The 24,684-nt window shown below is 42.3% G+C and overlaps 1 protein-coding gene across 3 annotated transcripts in view; it reads left to right on the top strand.

Annotated features, from left to right (window-relative positions):
• The first annotated feature begins 24,321 nt into the window (after nt 1–24,321).
• The window catches only part of SIL1 (SIL1 nucleotide exchange factor), a 264,597-nt gene continuing 264,234 nt past the window's right edge, over nt 24,322–24,684 (top strand). For 2 of the 3 annotated variants that reach the window (XM_021005077.2, XM_021005076.2), the window contains exon 1: nt 24,323–24,434. The gene's annotated coding sequence lies outside the window, so the exon portion shown is untranslated. Of the gene's footprint in view, nt 24,435–24,684 lie in introns of all 3 variants that reach the window. The other variant, XM_021005078.2, reaches the window with a different exon arrangement.

Raw genomic sequence — 24,684 nt, 5'->3', positions numbered from 1 at the left:
ACAGTCAAGGTGGGTGAAAACGAAATTGAATTTCATCTAAAATAAGTAATAAAATGGCAGCTAAAAAAAAAAAAAAAAAAATATATATATATATATATACACTCCTTCCAGTTTAGTCTCTTCCTTGTAGCTACTAGAATGTATGTCAAATACCTCTCCCTCTCTAAACTTCCCATGAGATTTGAAAATGGGCACCCTTCCCCCAACTTGGCAGTATGACATCTTTGAATACATGGCAGCTGAAGCAGAAGGTTGTCAAGGAAAACTAAGCTTGCGTCTTGGGCTCTTGGATGCCTTTTCTGCTTTGAGTTTCTTTCTTGAGCATAGCTAACTGAAAAGTAATCCTGAGACAGAAGTTTCTAGCTTTGGAATCAGCTTTATAAGTTTTAGAGGTTGGAGCTCCTGGGTCCCTCAGCTGACTGGCAGTAAGAGATGCTGAATCAGAGAGGATGATGATCAGCAAGTGAAAGGGCAGAACCATGGACTGGAAGGAATTGTTTCGACAATGCAGTGGTGAGGCAAAATGTGAAAGACTGATTCAGCAGTCCCACAAAAACTGCTTCATCTTCTTCATCTATTCACCTAAAGCAATATAATACTAATATGTTATTATTGTTTAAAATTTTATGCCAATGTATGCTTGTGAGTCTTTTATTTTTAAGCTTTCTTTTAAGTGTGACAGAAATAAATAGCCATCCTATACCTTCCTTACATTGTACATTGAGTACCTTTCTACTTTCTCCCCTTTTGAGGGAGACTCTCAGATTTAATCTTAACCAAATCTTGGTTTTAAGTTATTTCTCACACAGCTATGAGGAGCAAGAACCAGAGACATTATACAAGAGAGATTTACCTTTTCTTTGGAGGTTTGAACCTGGGGTGTACATGTGTGTCAGGAGCTGAGAGGTATCTTTATTTGAGAGGGAAAGAGAGAGGGCTGCTCCATTTCCCTGCTTCCCCAACAACAGTTCTTATATTTATATGTATATGGAGGCAAAGGATATTGATGCCCTATGTCTTGAATTTTAGAAGATGAGTAAGAGTAATGATGGAAGCCCCTTGCCAGTTTAGGCAGCTATTTTTCCATTGGTTCTTTGTGTCTGTCCTAATCAGAGCTTCCTGTTTCTCTCCAGGTATATCACTGTTCTTTTCCTATCTCTCTGCCCATTTCAGCTAGCAAATCAGGGGCCCTGCTTCTTTCTTTGCCTAACACCATACAGGGGCTCAGAGTGTAGGTCAGAGTCAGTGATGCCATCACCTAACAAAAAGGACCAGAGAGCTTACGAAGGGCTTTCCCTCTCATTAGCCAGTCAGAAAATTATAGTCTACTTTCCAGTTGTTGAGTTTGAACTCTTGGGGACAATGATGCCCCCACCCAGAATAAGCTGATCATCTGAAATCTCATCATCACGCAGTTCACTTCACTCTGCTTTGGGTACTAAACACCTTTCGAACTCCGTCAGCCTCTTCTCCCCTCTGCTTAGAGGGCTAGAGAGCAGAACACTAAACTCCTCTCAAAGCTTTCCTTTATAGAGAGCTGACATCTAGACTTTCCATTTAACTCTCCACTTTCCATCTGCACCTCTGCTTGGTTGCAAACCCAGGGAACACGATGCCCCTGCTGGGAACCCCTCTACTTCTAGCTTCCTTTGTGTGTTGTTTTCCTCCATTATATTAGAAGCTCTTGGGGAAGGGACTACCTTTATTTTTCTGATTTGTACTCCCAGTGCATGGCAGCTAGGTGGCGCAGTGGAGAGAGTGTCAGGCCTGGAGTCAGGAAGACTCGCCTTCCTGAGTTCAAACCCGGCCTCAGAAAGTTACTAGCTATGTGACTCTGAGCAAGTCATTTAGCCCTGTTTACCTCAGTTTCTTCATCGGTCAAATGAGCTGGAGAAGGAAATTATAAACTACTCTAGTATCTTTGCCAAGAAAACCCCAAATGGAGTCACAAAGAGCGACTGAAAAATGACAGAAAAACTGCAGAACAACAACAAAATCCCCAAGGCTTAGCACAGTGCTTGGCACACATAGTAGATACTTAATAAAGGTTTATTGAATTGAATTGAACTAAGAGGCAGCATGGTACAATGGATAGAAAGCTAGTCTTGGGGTTAAAAAAACTTAATTCAGATCCCAACTTTAGCATTTACTTGCTGTGTGACCCTGGGCAAGGCATTTCATCTTGGAGCATCAACTTCCTCATGTGTAAAATGTGAGGCAATGGATAGTGTGCTGAACCTGGAGTCAGGAAGACCTGAGACCCAAATTCAAATCCTGCATGAGACACTAGCAGTGTGATTAATAGCAAGTCACTTAATCTCTGCCTTCCTCAGTTTCCTCATCTGCAAAATGGGTATAATAATAGCACCTACCTCCCAGGGTTGTTGTAAAGATCAAATGAGATAATATTTATAAGGCCCTTGGCAAATCTCAAAGTTATTTATAAATGCTAGCTACTATTATTAAAAATGAGGATGATAATGCTTGTACCTACCTCCCAGGGTACCTGGTATAATATAAAATGTTTTTAAAAGGACTATATATGGGGCAGCTAGACGGTGCAGTGAATAGAGCACCAGCCCTGGAGTCAGGAGTACCTGAGTTCAAATCTGGCTTCAGATACTTGACACCTATTAGCTATGCGACCCTGGGCAAGTCACTTAACCTCATTGCCTAGCCAAACAAAAACAAAAAGACTATATACAGGTTACAATATTATTAAGAGGTCATCTCAAGCATTGTCCCCTTGTCACCAGGCTTGCTTAAAGTACCTTGTTGATTTAGGGATTAACCCTCAATGAATAAAGCATTAACTCCCAAAGCTAGGCATAATGTATGGCTGTGAGAGTTGGATTATAAGGAAAACTGAGCGCCTCAGAATTGATGCTTTTGAATGGTGGAGGTGGAGAAGAGTTTTGGAAGTTCCTTAGATGGCAAGGAGATCAAAACAGTGAATACTTAAAGAAATTAATTCAGGCTACTCCCTGGAAGGTCAAATACTGAAGCTGAAGCTTAAATATTTTGGCCACATAATGAGAAGACAGGGCTTATTGGAAAAGACCCTGATGCTGGGAAAGATTGAAGGCCAAAGCAAAAGAAGAGGACAGCAAAGGATGAGATGATAGTGTCATGGAAACAACAAACATAAACTTGGACAGACTTCAATAGATAATAGCGTATAGAAGGGTCTGGTGTGCTATGGTTCATGGGGGTCATGAAGAGTTGGACACGACTGAACAAATGAACAACAATGAGGAATGACATGCCTCCTATCCTGAAGATGGGGTAAGCACTGCCCAATTTATCCTTCTTGAACAGGAGAAAACTGCCAGGGCCAGAGCCCCAATCACTAAGCCTAACATTATTCAATTTAATTCAACAAACATTTATTAAATGCCGTTTGGATAAGACAAAACACTCTTGCCCTCTATGAGCTTACATCCTACCAGAAGATAGGATATGTAAATAGAAAAGTAAATTCTAGATGACAGAGTAGGAAGAGAATGCTAACAACAAAAGGCCAGGAAAGGTTTCCCCTTGTAGCAGGCACTGCCTGAGTAGAGCCTTTGAAGGATGCTAGAGATTCTCAGAGACACAGGTGAGGAGCGCATTCCATGAAGGTGTCCTGAGCAAAGGCAAGGAGGCGGAATGCCAAGTTCAGGCTGACTGGTACCTAAAGTGAGGAAAGGGCAGTAATAGGAAATAAGATTGAAACTAGATGTGAGAGCTCTTCCCTTCCCTTTCAGCCCCAGCCTTGGGTAGGGGTGGAGGTGGAGAGGGGGCAACATTCAGGCTGAGCACAATGTGTATATGTGTGAGGGTGGGGTGGAGGTGAGGGTAGAAGAGGTGTGGCTTTCCCTCTGGAAGTGTGTGTATGCCTGGTGTGGAGGTGAGGGTAGGGGAGGGTGGTTGGCCCTCCGGACATGTGCATATGCCTGGGGGAGTGAGGGAGGGAAGGTGTGGCTGGCCCTCTGGACATGTGACTCAGGCTGAGCCCGGGAAGATTTATTTCCATACAATGGCTGTAATGACAGTTCAGTGGGTCTCATAATTCCATAATGATTGTGGTGCCAATGCTTCCCATCTTGGGCTTGTTTGCAGAGGCTGCAGAGAAGCCAGCCCACGAGCTACACAAATAAGAATGATTAGTTGTAAGCAGCTAGCCTCTTGTCGCCCAGGCTGGTCTATTGTGTATTCTAACATATGGAGTAATAAAGACGCTGCTGAGCAAAACAACATTCCATTTGTCATCCTGTGGAAGCTCTGCTCTAGCATTGTTCCTTTCCCTAACAAAGCCTCAGCTCCCTCCCTGTTCCCTGTCCCTTCCAGCTCCTGGCAGCAGCATCACGCAGGGACCTCCGTCCCTCCTTCCCTTACCCCAAGTGGTACCTATTGCTTGATCACCATAAGGAGAGATTCTAAGTGTTTCATAGGGATAAGGACACAGACTGGATCTGTGATTTCATTGGTATAGGGAACTCCCAGGTAAGGAGACCTCCTACCAGTTCAGGTGACCTACAGTTTCTGCAATGTACAATCTTAGCTAGATGCCTAAAGCCCTGAAAAGTGACTTGCCCAGAGTCACAGTCTCTTTTATATTTTGGGTAATTCAACAAATTTACTTCGACAAGCACTTATTGACTTTCATGTGCCCTAGGCACTGGGGATTGAAAGACAAAAGAAAACGAAAAAACGCTAAAGACAGTCCAATCCTCAAGGAGCTTGAATTAGGGGGAGTTTGCCTAAGGTTTCTAAGTGGTTGGTCTTCTAGGCTTAGAAAGAAAATCTCTACCCCAATCTTGCCTTTGCATAAACAGGGTACCTGCACCTGTTAGGTCAAGAGCATCCTCTGGCAAGGCCTAGCACAGGAAGGTTTCAGTCAGTTTGAGTCTCTTCTCTAACAAGTCCTATTTAGAAAGGAAAAAATGGCTTTCACCTCTTAGCCCTACTTGGTTGTGGTTTCCTGCTTGATATTTGTCATATTATTGAGCCCCCAGAAAACACTGGGAGACACCCGGCTGTACATTCCCCTAAAAAGATTCGGGAGAGCTTCCAAGCCACCTCAAAAAGGGCTTACTACCCCTGCCCCCAAGCCTGAGCCTTTACATTTCACAGGTGGATAGATGTATGGGGGGATGTCTGAATGTGACTTGTGTTGTGGATGGCAAAGGTGCTTTGAATCCACAGTCGACAGGTCCTGACTTCGAACTTTCTGCTAAAGGTTGTGCTGAAGTAGCTTTGTGACACATGAGCCCTCCCTTGCAGCATTCCTGGCCTCAAAAAATGGTTTTCTACAATGCTAGCTTCTGAAAAACTTATTACCAAGGAAAGCTCTAGTGGAGGAAAGCTATTATTTATTTAGCTATTTATTTGGGACAAAGAGATGTATGTTGGCACTTAGCACAGGCTTATTAGTATCCTACTCTTTGATTGCAGATGGGCTCTGAGAATCCCTAGGTTTCATTATTCTAGGAAATATCTGATGGGAAAAAAATACCATCTATGAGTCCTGGGAACTCGAAGCCAAAATGTTACCTGTTTTCTATCACAAAGAAAAAGGATGACTTAGTCAAGAGCAAGAATGCATTCTGATTAATGGTAATGAACAATCCAGGACCCTGAGAACACCTGTCAAGACACACTTTTTTTTTTCCTTGATAAGAAGGTGAGAACTATGAGTGCAGAATGTTGCATACCTCTATTTTCAGACCTGGTCTCTGGGTAATTGGTTTTTCTTAACTGTTTTTTATTTTTCATAAGGATGGGTTCAATGTGGGGGTGCAGTAGAGGGGAGGGTGAATTTTGGAATGTGATCACAGTAGTATTAAAAACAAAGGCATTGGAAAAGGGTTTTTTTTAGGTTTTTTTATTTTTAAAGAAGTAATAAGTTATGGCAGAACTCCCCTCCCCCCTTTTCTTTTGATAGGGTCACTAGCTCAATAGATCACTACAGCTAGGTAGTAGAGTTGATCAAAGTTGGGAGAGAGAAAGATTTGAGTTCAAATCCCATTTTGCCACTTACCAAGCTCTTTGGGCTTTGGGCTTTGGTTTCCTCATCCGTAAAATGAAGGGGTTAGAGTAGATGACCTCTAAGGTACCTTAGGCTATTAGGCAGCTAGGTGGTATAGTGCAGGGCTTTTTAAACTTTTCCCACTGCTCTTGAACCCCTTTCCCATTTCAGTAGCAAGCATTGGTGTTGCACAGCCTGAGGGCATGCACAGTGCAAAGTGTGCATGCTTTGTGTTCAGAACCAAGGCTGCTGTTTAGTTGAGCAAGGCAACTTGGGCAAGTGCCTTGGATTCATGTTTGATTTTTAATTAATTTTTGGTCATTGTATGTTCAGAAATCTTTTACTATTGCCAATTTTTTTGTGACCCCATATGGAGTCACAACCTACAGTTTAAGAAGTGCTGGTAGAGGATAGAGCATCGAGCGTGGGATCAGGAAGTCCCGACTTCAAAGTTGGCCTCAGACACTTACTAGCTGCGTGATGCTGAATAAGTCATTTCACCTCTGTCTGACTCCGTTTCCTCATCTGCAAAATGAGGATAATAAGACTTATGAGTGTGTGGTACAGCTGCCCAAAAATAACCCTCAGAGATTTTCTAGGTATAAAGTGAAAGATTTATTGCGTTCTCACGAGAAGCGGGTGTCTGCTTCCTCTGGCAGTCCGAGAGAAGCGAGGCAAGGCGCAGAGGCCAGGACAAAGGTTATATAGCCCTAATGCAGAAATACCCACCCACCACTGGCTTTGAATTCCCATTGGACAGGAATTTCAGCTTTACAATCTAAAACACGAAAATCTACCCCAGAAACAAGAAACCACATTATAATACTACCAATCCTAGCTATTTATTCTTATTTAGTAATTAGCCATTACCTAATGCTGATGTAACAATACAAATCATGTGATTTCTAGGAACCTGAAACTTAGGCCTATTCAGGTTAGTGTAACCAACCTCGAGTTTGCAACAGTCTAAGACATTGCTACACTCAGACCATCTGAGAGACCTCTCGTTGTTTACATTGTTTTACTCAGTTAAAAACCAAAGTCTTGGCAGAAGTTTGCAAAAAGGAGAGCATATAACTAGCTAGAGGATGAGATAGACAGGATGCTCTTATGGCTCAGGAATTTCTGCTAACACCATCTAAGAGTACGGGAGGGGGTCTTGCATTCTGAGGGGTCTTCACTTAGTGTTAGTACACATGTACCACTCAAAAGCAACAATACCAGAACCATTAACAAGACCTGATGACCCTTTGAGGAGGCTTCACTTCTGAGAGATCATCTCTCACATGAGGATTGAGTGAGATAATATTTGTCAAGTGCTTGGTACAGGGTAGGAGCTTAATACAAGTTTGTTTCCTTCCTAAACCTGAATTTTAGCTAAGTCTCTATTATGCTGTAGCCTCCTTTCAATTATACTCAGGTTCTTGGGATGGTTTATGGTTATTGTTTACTCAAATTCATGGCTCCACCCCTCACTGTTGAGACACAGAACAAACGTGACAATTTTCTTCAAGGATTTGAAGGGCTTTGGTATGGACAAGGGAATAGACTTATTCTGTTTGACCTAAATCAAGTCAAGAAGAATTTATTAAGCTCCTACTATGTGCTAGGCACTCTCCTAAGTGCTGGAAATACAAAGAAAGGGAAAAGGCAGACCTTGCTCTTAAGCATCAATAAAAACAGAAGTGTGAGTAATGGACTGAGTTGCAAAGAGGCAAATTTAGGTTTAATAAAAGGAGATGCTTCTGTTTGTCGGTGATATTGTATTGATTGTATTAATCCCCAGAAAACTGCAAAGCCTCCTACATGAGGACTATAATCATTCTGCTTAACTTAACTTAAGAATTCTGCTTAACTATCTACTCAGGAAAAACCAAGCAAAGACTGCCTATTGTCTGGACAATAATATTCAAACAGATCATTGGAGAGGCAACATACTATAGTGGATGACAAACTGGCCTTGGAGTTAGGAAGGCCATGGGTTGAAGCCCTGCCTCTGACATGCACTAGCTATATGACCCTGGGCAAGTCACTGAACCTCTCAGTTTTCCAGGAAAAATCTCTAAGACTCTAAGTTGCAGAGAAGGTTCCAACCTGCACTAGTAGAGAGTTTTCTCACCTGAATGTTCCCTTACCAATGAAATCACACAGATTCTAATGATATGCAGTTGGATAGATATTGCATATAGCTGGTTTATAGATATATACACACACATATGTAAATATATGCACATATGCATGCATGTATATACATGTGCACATCTACACACATGTGTGCATATATATGTACATATAGTACAGGTGGATGAATTGAACAAGAAGAATAGAGTGGACTGCATTGTATTTCAGAAACTAAAATGCTTTTTAATGATCCAATAGCTCTCCCTAAAATAGGGGTCTATCCCTTTTTAACAATAAAATTTTATTGATAGCCTTTTCTCATCTTGCCTATATTTCCTACTGTATTCTTCCCCTATACCTTCCAGAGAGCCATTCTTTATAACAAAGAATTTTTAAAAGAGGAAGGAGAAAAAAGGTCAGAAAAACTAACCAATTTATCAAAAAAAGTTTGATGTTATATGTGGTATTCCACTGCGTGGCCCTTCCCACACGGCCTTCCACCTCTGCAAAGAAGCTGGGGGAAAAGTCTTCTTTGGAGCCACGCTCGGAAATTATAATTTTGGTGCATTTCGTTTCAAGTGCTGTTATTGCTGATGTTCTTTCTATTTACATTGCTGCAATTATTGTGCATATTATTTTCCTGATTCTGCTTACTTCATTTTGTATCAGTTCATATAAGTCTTTCCATGCTTTTCTACATCTAGTATTTCACAAAATTACAGAATTTGAGAATTGGAAGGGACTTCAGCAGCCATTTAATCCAACCCACACATGAAAGGAATACTTACTATATCATAACTGGTGAGTGGAATAGCTGCTGCTTAAAGACCTCAAAGGAGAAGGAGCCCTTAACCCATCTAGGTAATCCATTCTACTTTTAGGTAACTCTAATTGTTAATAAATTTTTCATGACATCAAACCTACATTTGCTTCTTTGCAACTCCCACTTTTGCTTCTGATTCTGCCTTCAGACCAAACGGCACAAGGTGTTCCATAATCTCTCCACCATTGACCATAAGTATTACAAAGGCTTTAAAGGTTTTAAACATCATTATTCTGGTTATGCAGTTTGTCTGTAAGTTAAGAAGCACCATGGTCTCCAAGGAATTAAAGTGGAGGGTTACTCAGAGAGCAATGGAGAAGTACTTTGTGGGTGTGAGTAATCTTCAACGAATTACTAATCAAGAATTACACAAGAGAAGTATCCTAAAAGAACATGTCATCAGAGAGATAAATGATTGGGAAAGAAGATGAGCTGATCATGTAGAGATAGAATGGCATGACCAATGGAGAACTCATGTGCTTCACTGGTATCTATGTATTTCTATGATATTCAGAGGGAGGTCTCCAGGACATTGGTTCATGTCTCCATGACAGGATGCATGGGAGAACATGAACAAGAATCATACAGGATAGAGAGTCTATATCTTAGGAGTTATCTATATCTGTAACATTATCTATCCTTCCAAATATATATATCCAAACATACAAATAAATCTTGAAAAACTTCATGTAAGTTGGATAAGGGGGAGGGGAGATTATCACATAAATTTATATGGGATTATTCTACAGGTTACAAGTACATGGGGATGAGGCTCCCACATATAATAAATATATTTTGCTTGACCTGTCTCTCTGCTGAGCCCACAGGGGGCTAGGGTAAATAAAGATTATTACAGGTCAAAGTGATTCACTCAGATAGGATGGCTTTCCTACAAAGCCCTACTCTCAGGGAAAAGTTGGTTGAGTATGGCTGAAGGATTGCCAGTCTGAAGGTGACCTACCTGTAAGATGTGCCCAGTAAATGAACCCCCTTTCCCATCTCTTTAGGCTTACCCTTACTTCAAGAGCTTATCTCCCTTATGTTTAGGGGTTTTAAGTCACTTTAGGTTATTAATCTCTCTGTGTTTATGAAACATGAACGAGCTAGCTTAGGAGTACTCTCTCAATGTGCCTCCAATGCATTTGTGACTGCCAGAGAGAATTAGCATCGACTCCACCCCACTGCTACCTTACCCTGAAGTGGGATGCCTCTTTCTGCCTCATTCTAGACCAAATCTTTCCCAAACCTATACGTGTGCAGCTAACATTAATGATACAATAAGGATTAACAGCCATCAGGTTTTCTTTTATATAAAAAGGATGAATGAAACACTTAAATGAACAGAGAGTGAAGGAGGAGGATAAAGTTCATTGGACATTTGCAGAAACAGACATTGGCTGTTTCTGCTTTTGACTCCTTCCTTTTTATGGGAAGCAGGGAAAGAAAAAACTATGGAGGAGTCGGTCAGTTAATGAGTGGTTTCCTTTCCTGGGAGCAAGGGATAGGGGATAATGGATAAGGCGAGAATTTACTCTGAGGGCATTTGGATTAGCTCACCAGCCACCACCCTCAGTTCATGTTAATTTTTTAGTCCTTGTCCGGTCTGCCCAGCAAAGCAGCATTGTCACTGGACACAACAGCAGTAGTGGCAATAAGTCAGGGCTGATGGGAGTCTCCTTAGGAATGAACTGGGGAGCACAAACCAGGGAACCTGGCTCTGTGCTTGACCATGGCATGTCTACTGGGTTCCAATATCAAAGATAAGCTCGCCCAGTGCAGACTCCAGACTTGAACTCTCAGTCAGAACTACCTCTTTCTGATTCCTCTCTCCCAGAAATCTCCAAAAACGCTCCCAGAAATTCAAGGTCCAAAATTCTCATCAACTGGTGGACTCTGAGTTAAGGTCTGCTTGAGCCTCTTTTATTTCCATGGCAACGCATGGTTGTATTCAAAACAGTTACAACTACCTGAGGGTGAAATGAGGTGCCTTGGGACTAGTGGGTTCTCCACATGGGGAGATTTTCCTTTAGATCTCATGCTAATACATAGGTACCTGTGGAGCACAGGGGTTGGCTACCAGTCATCCCTTATTGTTGCTACATGACTGGTCTATCTTGGAGGACTCCTTGTCAGTTATGTTGTAGAGGGTGTCAGACATCTCCTCCAACTCTGAGATTGCGAGTCTGTGATTCCATGATACTTAGTGTACTGATTAATATTTAGGCAATAGCCTGCTTTTTGGTCTAATGTGCAGAGTTGTCCTGCAACTGCATGCATGTGTCTCTATAAATTGCCATCTTGTGATTTGTATGTGCATGCCTGTATAAGAATACATGTGTATTTTCTATTAGTGTGTCATTATAATAGTGTTTTGAGTATGTCTATGTTCACATGTTTGTTTCCATGTGGCTGAACGGTACAGTGCTTAGAGTCCTGGGCCTGGAGTCAGGAAGATCTGAGTTCAGATTTGGCCTCAGATACTTACTAGCTGTGTATGGGGCCATCTCCAGTCATTCTGATCCATATCTTGCCACTGGACCTAGATGGCTCTGGAGGAAAAAGTGAGGCTGGTGACTTTGCATAGCCCTTCCTCACTTAAATCCAATTCACTTGGAAGTCATGGCACCACCTTCCTGATGTCATAGTCTTCTTTGAAAACAAAGAACAAACAACAATAGCTGTATGACTAACTCTGGATGGGTTACTTAACCTCTGTCTGCCTCAGTTCTTCAACTGCAAAATGAGGATTATAATAGCACCTACCTCTTCATGTTGTTGAGAAGATCAAGCAAATTATTCATAAAGTGCTTAGCATAGTACCTGGCACATAGGAGGCACTTAATAAATCCATCTTTCCCTTGCTTCTATGCAAGAATATGTCTGTGTGAGCATATGTGTGCATGCATGCATGGATATTGCTATCTTTGTGAATTGGTGTGCATTTGTCTTTGTGAGTGTATGTGTGTGTGTGTGTGTGTGTGTGTGTGTGTTTTCATTAGAGTGTAAGTTCATGTGCAGAAGGCTGTGTATTTGCAATAATGGGAATGTCTCTGCCTTGGCCTAGATGGGCTCCCCATGATGCTGTTTGGCAAGAGTCCTTTGATGTCCTGCCTGTCTCCTGGGCCTTTTCTTCTAAGTGCTTTTTCTTTGAACCAGAAAGGCTAATTTAAGTGAGAGCAAATGATGCTTAAATCCATACATGCTGCTTCTTAGCTCCTGGCCTATACCCAGCAGCTCCACAGGCTTCTCAGCCTGAAGGAAGTTGCCATTCTGAACTATCTCATCTCTGTCCTGGGGGGCTTTGTCCCCATCACAGAAATATTGCCTCCTTCTTACCAGCCTGCCTGGGCTTAGTTTCTTGGCTGTGAAATACAGTGCCCTACATAGCATAGCTCTGAGTCTATTAGTTTCTTAGTAATCAGAATCTAGACCTCCTGCCCCAGATACTACAAGCTCCCCCATGGGCTTCTTAGAGGGAAGGAGAGATTATCAGTATTCATGTTTCTTGACTGAATTTTTCACTGACATTAAAAAAGAGGGGTGATACAAAACCAAGGAATGACAGGGTCCCTGGGACAGAGGCCATTCTGTCTAGCCCTCTGAATCTGGGAAGGATTATCTTTTTTTTCAACATACAATACTTAGGATAAGTTGGGATGAGGAGAACTCTTCAGTAGTTAGTTGTAAGATCTGTCAGTGAAAAAAACAGATGCAGTCTTGAGCTGCATCTTTAAGAGAGACGTGGGCATCAATTGAAAATGGCTGAAAAAGTTGTGGTATATGAATGCAATGGAATACAATTGTCCTATAAGAAATGATGAGCAAGCAGACTTCAGAAAAATCTGGAAAAATTTGCATGAACTGATGCTGAGAGAAGTGAGCAGAACCAGGAGAACATTGTACATGGTAACAATAACATTGTGCAATGACCAACTTTGATAGACTTGCCTCTTCTCAGCAATGTAAGGATCTAAGAGAATTTCAAAAGACTCATGATGGAAGGTGCTGTCCATGTCCAGAGAAAGAACTATGGAGTCTGAATGCAGCTCAAAACATACTTTTTTTTGTTTCTTCTTTCTCGTGGTTTTTCCCTTTGTTTCTAATACTTCTTTATAACTTGACTAGTGTGGAAATACGTTTAATATGATTGTACATGTATACCCTGTATTGGATTGCACACCATTTTGGGGAAAGAGGGGGAGAAAATTTAGAACTCAAAATCTTATAAAAGTGAATGTTGAAAATTAAAAACATACATACAAACATACATATTATACATACATATATACATATACATATATATATATATATATAGAGAGAGAGAGAGAGAGAGAGAGAAAGAGAGAGAGAGAGAGAGAGAGAGAGAGAGAGAGAGAGAGAGAGAGAGAGAGAGAGAGAGAGAGAGAGAGAAGCATAGGCAGCTAGGTGAGGCCGTAGATAGAGTGCCAGGCCTAGAGTCAGGGAGATGAGTCTTCCTAAGTTCCAATCTAGCCTCAGATACTTACTAGCTGTGTGACCTTGGGCAAATCATTTAACCCTGTTTGACTCAATTTCCTCATCTGTAAAATGAACTGGAGAAAGAAATTGCAAACCACTTCAGTATCTTTGCCAAGAAAACCCCAAATGGGATCATGAAGAACCTGAAACGACTGAACAACAAAATAGGGGCAAGGTTTCTAGGAATGTGTAGGTGATAGTTCCTTTGTATTCTGTCCTCATCAGACCATGTCTAGATTATTGTGTTCAGGTCTGGGTGCCGTGGTCTAAGAAGGACATTAATAAGTTGGAGAGTGTCTAGAGAGGGGCAATCAAGATGGTGAAGGAACTTGATTACATGTCACAGCAAGATGAGCTGAAGGGACTGGTGGTATTTAACCTAGAGAAGCTTCGGGGTGACTTGATCATTACCTTCAAGTATTTAAAGAGTTATTACAGGGAAGAGAGATTAGACTTGTTCAGTTTGACTCCAGAGGATAAAACCAGGAGCAGTGATTGAAATTGCAAACGAGCCAATTTAGGCTTGATTTCAGGGGGAAAGAAAAACCAAAAAACCCCCCCAAAAAACAACAAAAAAAGGGGAACAGGCTATGTTATAAGGTAATGGCTTCTTCCTCATTGGAATTCTTCAAGTAGAGGCTGGCCACTTGTCATTTATGCTACAATGGGCATTCCTTTGTGGTGTGCATAGGGCTACCATGGCCACCCAAGGTGCCTTACAACTCCCATGATTCTTTGATTCTGTTCTGAGGATGGCCAGAATTTTTTACTCTTCTGTTCTACAATCCTTCTTCCCTGCTTATCCATTTGGGCAACAGTAAAGTTATAAGATGCTTGAAATAGGGGTCATAAATTCAGACCTGTCAGTCAAGGTCAGACTTTGACTTCATAGGCTGGTTTCTGGGTCACTGATATGAGATTCATTCACATGGTAATTTGCGCTTTGCTTGACCTCACACTGCCTCAGCATCCCGGAAAATGTCTCTGTTTGTCTAGACACTGACCAATGTCTAAGAAGGCCAGAAGGAAGACAGAAAAGTTTGGGTTAGATCAGAAGCTTCTCATCTGTCACTGGGGGATTTGATTGCAGTGACAGCTGCAGGGCTTTTCTGTCATAATTTCATGTATTTATCTCTAAGCCTTTAAGAAGGGAGGCTTCATCCCTGTTTGTGAGGACCAAAAGTGAGAAGAGGTGAGGTTCTGACCCTAGCCCTGGCACTCACTAGTTAGGTAACAATTCCTGACCTTGGGCTTCTGCGGCAAGTCATTTTATGTCTGTGGATCTCAGCTTCTTCATCTGTAAAATCATGATAATAATGCTTTTTCTTGGCTACATGTTGAAGGCGGCTTAGAAAAGGCTCTTTTCCCAGAAGGAGGAAGGGAATTCACATTTATGTAACCAAGGTTTTCAAGCCTGGAGTGTCTTACATGTACTGTGTATGCAGAAGGATGTATCATCCATATGGTGGCTAGAATGCTGATGGAGATGCTGACTGCCTTCTGGAGGAGCAGAGCTGCTTGGGAGAGAGACATGCATGTGATTAGACTCCCTTCAGGCCCGACTCTATGGAGCAGAGAAAGATTTTGGAAACTGCAGACATTTAGGAGTCAAAAGACCACCACAAGTAGTGAATAATGAGTATCTTACTAGAAGCAGGTAGGTGGCTCACTAAGCCGCTGGGTCTGGAGTCAGACTGACCTGAGTTCAAATCCAATGTCAGACACTTAACTAGCTGTGTGACCTTGGGCAATTCACTTAACCTCTATTTGCTGCAACCCTAAAATGGGGATGTTAACAGCACTCACCTCACCAGGTTATTGTGATATTTCTAAAGCACCTGGCACATAGTAAATGCTATCTAAATACTTATTTTCTTCCTCTTGCTCTGCCCTCCACCCCACCCCACCCCCAAGTCTGGTGGCATCATCTGTGTGGCTGAACAACCTGCCTGATTCAGCCCAGCAACAAACTGAACCATCCAGAAGAGACATGACGTCCGTGTCCTGCAAGGATCAGCCCTGACAAGCAACAGAGGAATTAATCCGTCACCGGTAGTGATTCCTGACCTGCAGTGAGTTGTGAGGACTCTCTGGAGATGGAAAGGACATTGAGACTCTGCAGCTGAAAAGTTACAAGTTGCCTTTGCTCACCACCCTTGTTCTTTAAGTCTGTGCCCACACTTTCCCCCATAGACTCCGTGGGAAGCATTGTATCAACGAGTACGAATTAAGCAAATGCTATGTGCCAGGCGCCATGCAAAGCCCTGGGAAAGTACGTGCCAGGTTGTTGTTTTTTTTCGGGGGGAGAGATGCTTTATAACTGCTGTTGTTGCAATTCCATTTAAATAAGTACCTTTTCTAAAAAGCTAATTGAGTGTACTTTCTGATTGTTAGTGGGAAGTGCAACAATGCAGGCTGGTATACTATAGTGTCAGAGTTAGGAAGAGAGCTGGCCACCTGCAGGGCCACCCCTAGAACCCAAGGTTAACAGCAGCCCCAAACTGGCTGTGTCAGTGTGAGTTGGGAGAGATACCCTGACAAGTAATTTTGGAAATCCAATGAAAAAAAGTGTACGTGAAAGTGCTTTAAAAACTGTAAAGGAACATACAGATGTGAGGCATTATTTCCCTTATGAATCATATTCCTTTTTTTCTCTGCCTACTCTTTTATTTGTAGCCGTGCTTCTGCAGTCTGTCTGTCCCTTTGCTTGCTTCACAGATGAACTCCCCCTATTTCTTCTCAGCTTTTGAATTTCTTGTTCCATATGTTTTCAGTTTGTCAATTATTTTGCATAATAATGAAGGTAGTTCATGTTCAAAACATGTTGAATTTGAGAGATGCTGTCAGGATATGCAGGTAGTACTATCCAGGTGGCTGGAAATACAGGACTTTTATGACTTCAAGAAGCTTATAATCTATTTGAGGAAATAATATGTATATGGAACAGCGAAGTGGTGCAGTGGACAGAATGCTAGGCCCGGAGTCAGGCAGATCTGAGTTCTAATCCAGTCTCAGATGCCTGGGCAGGTCACATATCCCTGTTTGCCTCAGTTTCCCCATCTATAAAAAGAGCTGGAGAAGGAAATGGCAAACTATTCCAGGATCTTTGCCAAGAAAACCCCAAAATGGGATCAGGAAGAGTTGGACACGACTGAAACAACTGAACAACAACTAATATATGAATATAGGAGAAATTAGCTAACTTCAATGCAAAAGAATGTATGATTAGCTACCAAATGAATGTTACAGTTCGCTACAAGATTTCGCAGAAAAGAGAAGTCAGTGTGCCTGTAATTTAAGGTAAGCTTGTATAGATAGAGAGAAGGGGGAAGGGGGAATGATATGAGCCAAAACTGGAGGAAACAATGACAAATGTGGTTATTGTTTCTTTTATTTAGTATTTAGGGGCCCATCTCCATCAGGATTCCCTATACGAGTCTCAGACTCAATATATCTAAAACAGAAGTTATCTTTTCCCGCAGACCCATCCCTCCTCCAAACTTGCTTAACTTCTCTTAAAGGCATTAACTGTCTTCTAGCCACCCAGATTTACGTCCTAGAATTTCCTTTGACTCTTCACTGTTCCTTATTCTTCACATCTGACATGTTGCCAAGTCTGATTGATTTTACCTACACAATATTGCTTTGCCTTCTCCATCCCTTTGTCTCTACTCGTATGACTACCACTTTACCTCCCGCAGAGGGCAACTAGGTGGTGCAGTGGACAGAGTATAGGGCTTGGAGCCAGGAAGACCTGAGTTCAAATCCAGCCTCAGACACTTACTAGCTGTGTGACCCTGGGCAAATCACTTAACCCAGTTTGCTTCAGTTTCCTTATCTGTAAAAAGAAACGGCAAACTCATCTAGAATCTTTGCCAAGAAAACCCTAAAAATGGGGTCAGGAAGAGTCAGACATGACTGAACAATCACAACAAATATATATACACACACACACACACACACACATTTACACATGTATATATGAGAAATTAGCTAGCTATAATTCAAAAGAACATATGATTATCTACCAAATGAACGTTACAATTTACCACAAGACTTCATAAAAAAGAGAAATCAGTGTGCCTACAGCTTAAGGTAAGCCTCACCTGGACTCTTGCAAAGACACCCCAGCTCCCACTGGCTTCCTTCTCTAATTAATCTTCTACACAGCTACCAAAACAATCTTCCTAAAGCCCAGGTCTGACCATGCTGCTCCTCTGTCCCATAACCTTCAATGGCTTCATATTGCCATCAGGATAATTTAATATTTCCTGGCTCACTTGGTATTTAAAGCACTTCACAGTCTTGCTCCATACTATAATCCTGACTCGTTGCATGTTATTTCCCATACTATAATCCTGACTCGTTGCATGTTATTTCCCTTCATGCACTCTTTGGCCAAATTGCTGTTCCCTGAGCTGTGTTCCTTCTCCCACCTCGATCCTTCTTGGACATGCTGGCTCTCTACTGTGCCTAGAACGTGCTCCCTCTTATCTTTACCTCTTAAAACAACCCTTAGCTCCCTTCAAGGCTCAGCCCATGTAGCACCTCCTTCAGAACGCCTTTCTGGATGCTCTTAGCTGTTAGTTCATCTCTCATTTTTAGAATAAGCACGCATATACTTATGTTTTCAGGCTTTTAACCTGCCTTCATGTTATAAACCTGAAAACATGAGTTTACATGTTTCTAGCATGTAAGTTCCTTAGGATCACAGGAGGTTAGCTTCTTAAAACCATAGGTTCTGAGCTGGAAGGGATTGTAGAGGTCATCTAGACCATCTTTTTTTTTTCTTAAATACACATGAGGAAACCAGGTCAAGTGCCTTGTTCAAGGTTACACAGGTTTAAAATGCCAGAAACAAGACTGGAACCAGTTCCTCAGACTCCAAATCCAGGGCTCTTTCTGTTACAGCAAGCCTTGAAAAACTTGTCTTTGTATCCCCACCACCACCTAATGTGCCTTGCATCCAGTAGGCATTTAATAGATGTTGGGTTACTTTAAACAGACAGCCAATTTCTGATGTAGAAATTAATTCATACAAAGCAATTTCATCCTTGAGGGAGAAGGAAGAAGAAACCCAATCCCACTTTTAATTGAAGGCTGTATTGTTCAAATAAATCTACTTGCCTGATGAGGGCTTTGGAGCAGGGAGCTTATTTTAATTTGGTTTTAGTGGTTGGCTTTGATAGCAGGTAGTATCAGGAGCTCCTCTCTTCTCATCCCCTTGCAGTTTGTTTAATCCCTCCGGGCTTCCAGGCTTTATGGCTTCTCCTCAGCCCCTACAGGGGTAATGGACCATAAAGACATCTCCCTCTTCCCTACATATACATCTGCTGACTTGGGGCTTTACCAGGAGATGGAGGGCCAATAGAGAAGGTAGCTCTCAGTTATGACTGCAGATTAGGAAAGTGGGGAACAGGATGTATCAGTGCATGCCTCTAGCCAAGAGGCAAGGTCATGGAGCAGAGCGTCACAGGGCTCCTGGCCACTGCTTTGTACCTGTGCTCCTCTGTACCCTAGGAGAGAGCTAACAGGGGAGATTCTTCCCTGGACTAAGTGAGTGTCTTGCTCATTGAACAGGGGAATTGTTGCTCAGGGATAGGAGGAATGCTCTTGAACTTGTCCCAAACCCTATTATTATGTTATTGGGGTAGCCACTATCTAATTTTATATTTTGCTATGTAGTACCTTACACAGGGTGCTACACACAGAAGACAGTTATAAAAAAAACACCAAAAACTTTATTTTACATTATTATATTAGAATGTACCTAAGATACTGAAGTCATGATAAGTCTTGCCAGACATATGGTGAATTAGAGGAGCAAAATGAGACCTATATTTTCATATGTAACCAATGTGTTGATTTGTTTTGCTTTTGTATATTTATTTGTTACAAGGAAGGGCTGAGGGTGGAGGGAGTTAATGAGTAGTGATAGTGACAAAAAAAAAAGAAAAAAAGAAAGAAAAAAACAGTAGTGAAGTTTCAAAAACACATAGAAAGCAGCAGGAGGAAGTTCAGAAGGGTCCCAGGTAGAGCTCTTTTATTACCATCATGTTAAAATTAACATATGCTTTAAAAAAACAAAATGTACATAGCAGAGGTTCACAGTTTCATGTAAAGTCCTCTTTTCTGTTTTTTTTTTGTATGTCAAAACATTCATGTTTGTTAAGTTTATAATAAAAAAGAATTTTTTTAAAATGTGGTCACGGCTACCCCAGCTTACTGGCTACTCCCATCAACATACCCTTTCTCCCAGACTTTTCCAGTTACCCCAAACTACTTGGCCACCTCTAGATCTTTCCCACAGTCTTTCTGTATATAAGGTCCATCTTGTCTCCATTAAGGTGCTCAGATTCTTACAATCTAGCCAATGGCTGAGACTTGCTCAAGCCTGCTTGTCATTATGTGTGTCACAAATGTTTAGATTCCTTAAGAGTCTGGCCAACATAGTGGATCTTTAATAAACATTGTCTTTGGCTGAAAAAAAATAATGTGGTCAAGGCAGAGTGGTAGGATGTACTCAGTGAAGTCTTAGGAACAGGATAGCCAAAGAGTCAGAATTTATCACAGCTACTTTATAATTCAGGGAAAAGATCTCTGTTGGGAAACTTGGATTCCACCACTGACCACGCCATCAACTAGTTATACAACCCTGAGCAAATTCCTTTCACTCTCTGAGCTTCTAGAGAAAATGTAATACCAGCTCTGGACTCACTGGGGAAATCACACTCAAGATTTGGGGTTCCTAGAGGATGTCTAACTACTACTCACCTCAAAGTTCTAGGGATAACACGGAGTGGCAAGAATTTCTAACACTGTAGCTCCTGAACTCCCATCCAGTAGGTTCCCATTATAAAAGAACCAGATGAACTCTATTAACATTTATACTTGGGGGACAGCTAGGTGGCACAGTGGATAGAGCACCAGCCTTGAAGTCAGGAGTACCTGAGTTCAAATCCGACCTCAGACCAAATACTTGACACTTACTAGCTGTGTGACCCTGGGCAAGTCACTTAACCCCAACTGCCTAAAAAACAACAACAACAAAAAAAACCCATTTATACTTGGGATTTACTGAGAAGATATCATAAGAACAATTAGTATAAAAAAGTTTCCCTAATCATTTGGGGGAGAGTAGACTCAATCCATACAAAGGTAGTACGCAGGCACACAAGTGAAAAAATATATGGGGCTAAGAGGTTCCTCACAGCTTCTGACCCTGGGAATCCTTTTCTCCTTTCATAGAATCCTCATGAAATTCCTCTTAGGTGCAGCTCTCTCTTGGGCTCTTAGAACTGATGCCTTTCTCTAGTTCACAGATGGCCCAAGCCATTGACATCCTTAGGTAACTGGCATTCCACTTCCATTTTCAGATACTTCCTTTAGAGTCAGCCATTGTCACCAGCACCAGTGGAGTGGTCTACCTCCTCTAGTGGCCTGGGGCAGGGGTGTGCGAACCTTGGAAGGCTCTTCCATTCTTTTGATGGGCTCGCCATGGAGTCTGAATGCCAAACGTATATTTGCCAAAAAGACTATTTTATGGAAAACTCACCCAGGGCAAGTGTTCACGTGGTGGTTGAAAGAAGCCATACAAGGACACTCTCAAGGTTACTCTTAAGAACTTTGGAATTGATTGTATGACATGGGAGACACCAGCATAGGCCCCCTCGGCATGGCGGTCAGGGAAGCTGCTGTGCTCTATAAGCAAAGCAGAATTGAAGTAGCTCAAAAGAAACATGAGATGCGCAAATTTGGAGAATCCAGCTCAAATGTTCACGTAGACTATTTGTGCCCAACCTGTGGTACAGCATCCTGAGCTTTGGTCTGCTCAGCCACAGTCAGACACACTGTAACTTAACTCAAGCACAGTGATGCCATATTGGTCCTCTTTTGGGAACACCAAAAAAGAATTAACAAAAAAGAAAAAGAATTTGGTGCACAGGTTCACTTGGAGGCCAGGAAGTGAATATAGATTGTTGCCACTCCCTCACCTGCCAGCTCGCAGGGGCTCATGCTTCCTCAGCACTTGGAAGGAAAGAAGGCTGAGAGATTACCATTGTCCTTTTAATATTCAAACTCAGCCACAGTTCTGTGTCTCTGGGCTTCTGGGTTCTTCTAATTCTACAGCCAGTTAGAAGAGTTTCATTGTCACATTTTACTTGTGGCTGGAAGCCATCTCTCCAAAGTTCCATGCGTTGAATTGGAGTAGGCCTCAGATTTATTTACTTATACTGTTTCATTAAAGACTGTTTCTTTGACCTAATTATATCCTCTGACCATTAAAGGGAATACAGTGGTGGGTGTCAAGTAAATATAGTCCCCAGGGTACCTTTAACTTGTGGTAATTTTGTCTTTGGGCTCTCTGCCTAAGTTGTAGTATGCCTCCAGATGCTACAGAAACAATAGAAACCTCCCAATAAATGCCCCTTTAACGTATATTCCCCCCAAACAGTTAATGCTGTTGCTGACAAGGAGATATGTCTTTTAATTTTTCTTGAATATTTCCAAGTGTTTTCCAAAATGGTTGAACCAGTTCTCAACTATACCAGTGGTAAATAAGAGATTGTCTTCCCACTCACTGTCCCTCAAACAAAATTTTCAATCTTTTAGCATCTTTGCTAGTTTTCTTTGGACCAAATTGAAGCTTTCCAGCCCTTGCCCCTGCTAGCTAGCCCATATACCCATTTTTATGCCTGAGCCTAGCCCTGTTTCTGGGCTAGATTAATACACAGTCTGCTTCCAAAACTGTTAGCTTATTTTTTTTTTTTTTGCAATTGGGGTTGACTTGCCCAGGGTCACACAGCTAGTAAGTGTTAACTGTTTGGTCTGAGGTCAAATTTGAACTCAGGTCCTCCTGACTTCAACGCCAGTACTCTATCCACTGCGCCACCTAGCTGCTCCTTCCTCATATTTTTTATGGTCTCAATGTCAAAACAGAGTTGTGAGGACGGAATGAGTAATTTTGTAAAGTGTTTAGCATAGTGCGAGGCACATGGTTGTGGTTGTTGTTTGCCCTTCATTTTTGAAAAGGACCTATGACATCACAGGGTGATGTCTTGACTTGCATGTGAATTGGATTTCAGTGAGGCAGAAGTGCACAAAGACTTCAGCCTCACTCTCTCTTCCAGAGTCATAGAAGTCCAGTGGCAAGACAAAAGTCAGGATGACTGGTGATGGCCCAGGACGCAATGCATGACCTTGGAGTCTTTTACGTCTGACCAAACTCTAAGTGCTCACCAATGCCTGCTTCAGCCACCTTCACGGTCATTGGAAAAAACTGTTCTTATTCGTCAAATCCACTGGGAGAGGTCTTCACATGCTTGGGGTAGACAACCCTCCTCCTCCAATTAATTGACAGGTTTGAAGCCTGTGCATTACCCTCAACCTGGTTTAGCTCTTTTGCCAAGAAGATTTACCAGGGCGTGGCCACTGTGCATGTTACAGCTTCTTGGAGCCACAGGTGAGAGCTGAGTGACAGGTAGATACCAAAGGTGGATGCTCAGCAAGCCCTCACACCAGAGGTGCTAGTCTTCCTTGAACAACTCATAACCCCCTGGCACATAGTAGGTATTTAATAAATGTTTGCTTTCTTCCCCCCCACCCCCACTTCCCTCAGTCAGATGGAGAGATACCTTCCCCATTGTATGGTTATGCCTTCAACAGAGATGGATTGTATCTATACCCTATGTCCAACCTCTATGCTCCTGGAATGAGTTATAATCAGTTATCCTTGTCTCCTTCCACTCCAACCTTTTACCCTCAGAATTTGCAAATTCATTTATAATAACTGACATTTACATAGTGCTTTAAAGTTTGCAAAAGGAAAAAAAAGCACTACAGTTATCATTAAGCCCCCTTTTTATGTATGTGGAAAACAAAGCTTCAGAAACTTTGTGTCAAAGGCAAGAGTCAAATCCTAGTATTCCTGACTCCAGAAGCCATATGCCCAACCTCTGTATATTTCTTGATAACACCTTTAAAAATCATTACAAACCAAAAAAAAAATTACAAAGCAAAAATCTTCCTTAGTTATATTTGAATGTCATTTGGGGATTATATACTTTAAATTATCCAACCTTCCAACAGTAGAAAAAGTAATCATATTTTACACATGATGATATACGCAAAATGGCAAACACAAAACATATAAATGCCAGCTATAATTACATTTTCAAAGGGGGAAGGGAGAGAGGATTTTTTTTTTTTTAATCCTCAGTTTAGCAGGCCCATCCATGGAGAGCTGAACAGGGAATCTGGAAGAACTGAGTTCAAATCCAGCCTCAGACACTTCCTAGAAATATGACACTTTCCCTCATATTTGAAATGGAAATAATGATAATAATAACGATAACAACATCTATCTTCCAGGGTTGTTGTGTGGCTCAAATGAGATAATATGTGTAAAGGTCTTTTCAAACTTTAGAGCGCTAAATGCTATTACCATTATGACAGTGCCTGGAACATAGTACACGATTAACAAATGCTTGTTGACTATCATTATACAGGTTTTCAGCAGGAGATGGGGAGAGAGGAATTCCTTTCTTTCATTCCAAACCTGCTTTTCTTGTATCCCCAGCTTACTGACACACAGAAGGAACGTATCCACTTGCTCAGTGCCTTGGTTTAAGTGCAGAACACCTTATGACTTACTTGTGTCTTGGCGGAGGATACCGAAATTGGAATTTATCGTTAGCGGAGGGAGACGCACGACAAGGGGCGGGGCCTCAGTGATGGAGGACGTAATCCCGCCAGCTCCGGTCTAGGGGAAACTCTGTTGGGGGGCGGAGCTACCCCTGCCAGGACCCGGCAGCTTGTGATTGGGGAGTTCGGTGGGTGACGCATTATTAAGGCGCGGGAGGGGGAGCGGCTTGTTAGGTCTGCGCCTGCGCACGGGAAGGGACGGTGGTGGCTGCCCCGGGCGCCGGGAATTCTGGGGGCTGCGCAGGTCTCCTCTGTTTGCTACTGGGAGGGAAATCGAAGGTAGGGGCGTTGGGTTTCGGAGCGGGGCTCCAGCTGTGGCTCAAGGGGCCGTGTCGGCCCTGCCACCGGCGGCTTCTCCATCATTGCCCCCGGTCCCCTGCGCCTTCCTCGTAGAGGGTGGTCATCTCGCCCACCGCACTTCCTTACGAGGCCCCGCCTCTCCCTTCCCCCTCCCCTGACCACTCCCCCGCAGTAGTTTTGTCCAACGTACTGACCCTTGGGACTTGGCCGTCTCCTCTTTACTTCCCTC

The sequence above is a fragment of the Phascolarctos cinereus genome, unplaced genomic scaffold (assembly GCF_003287225.1).
Source record: "Phascolarctos cinereus isolate Bilbo 61053 unplaced genomic scaffold, phaCin_HiC Scaffold_2;HRSCAF=192, whole genome shotgun sequence".
NCBI classification, from domain to species: domain Eukaryota; kingdom Metazoa; phylum Chordata; class Mammalia; order Diprotodontia; family Phascolarctidae; genus Phascolarctos; species Phascolarctos cinereus.
This window is presented reverse-complemented; position numbering and strand designations above follow the sequence as displayed.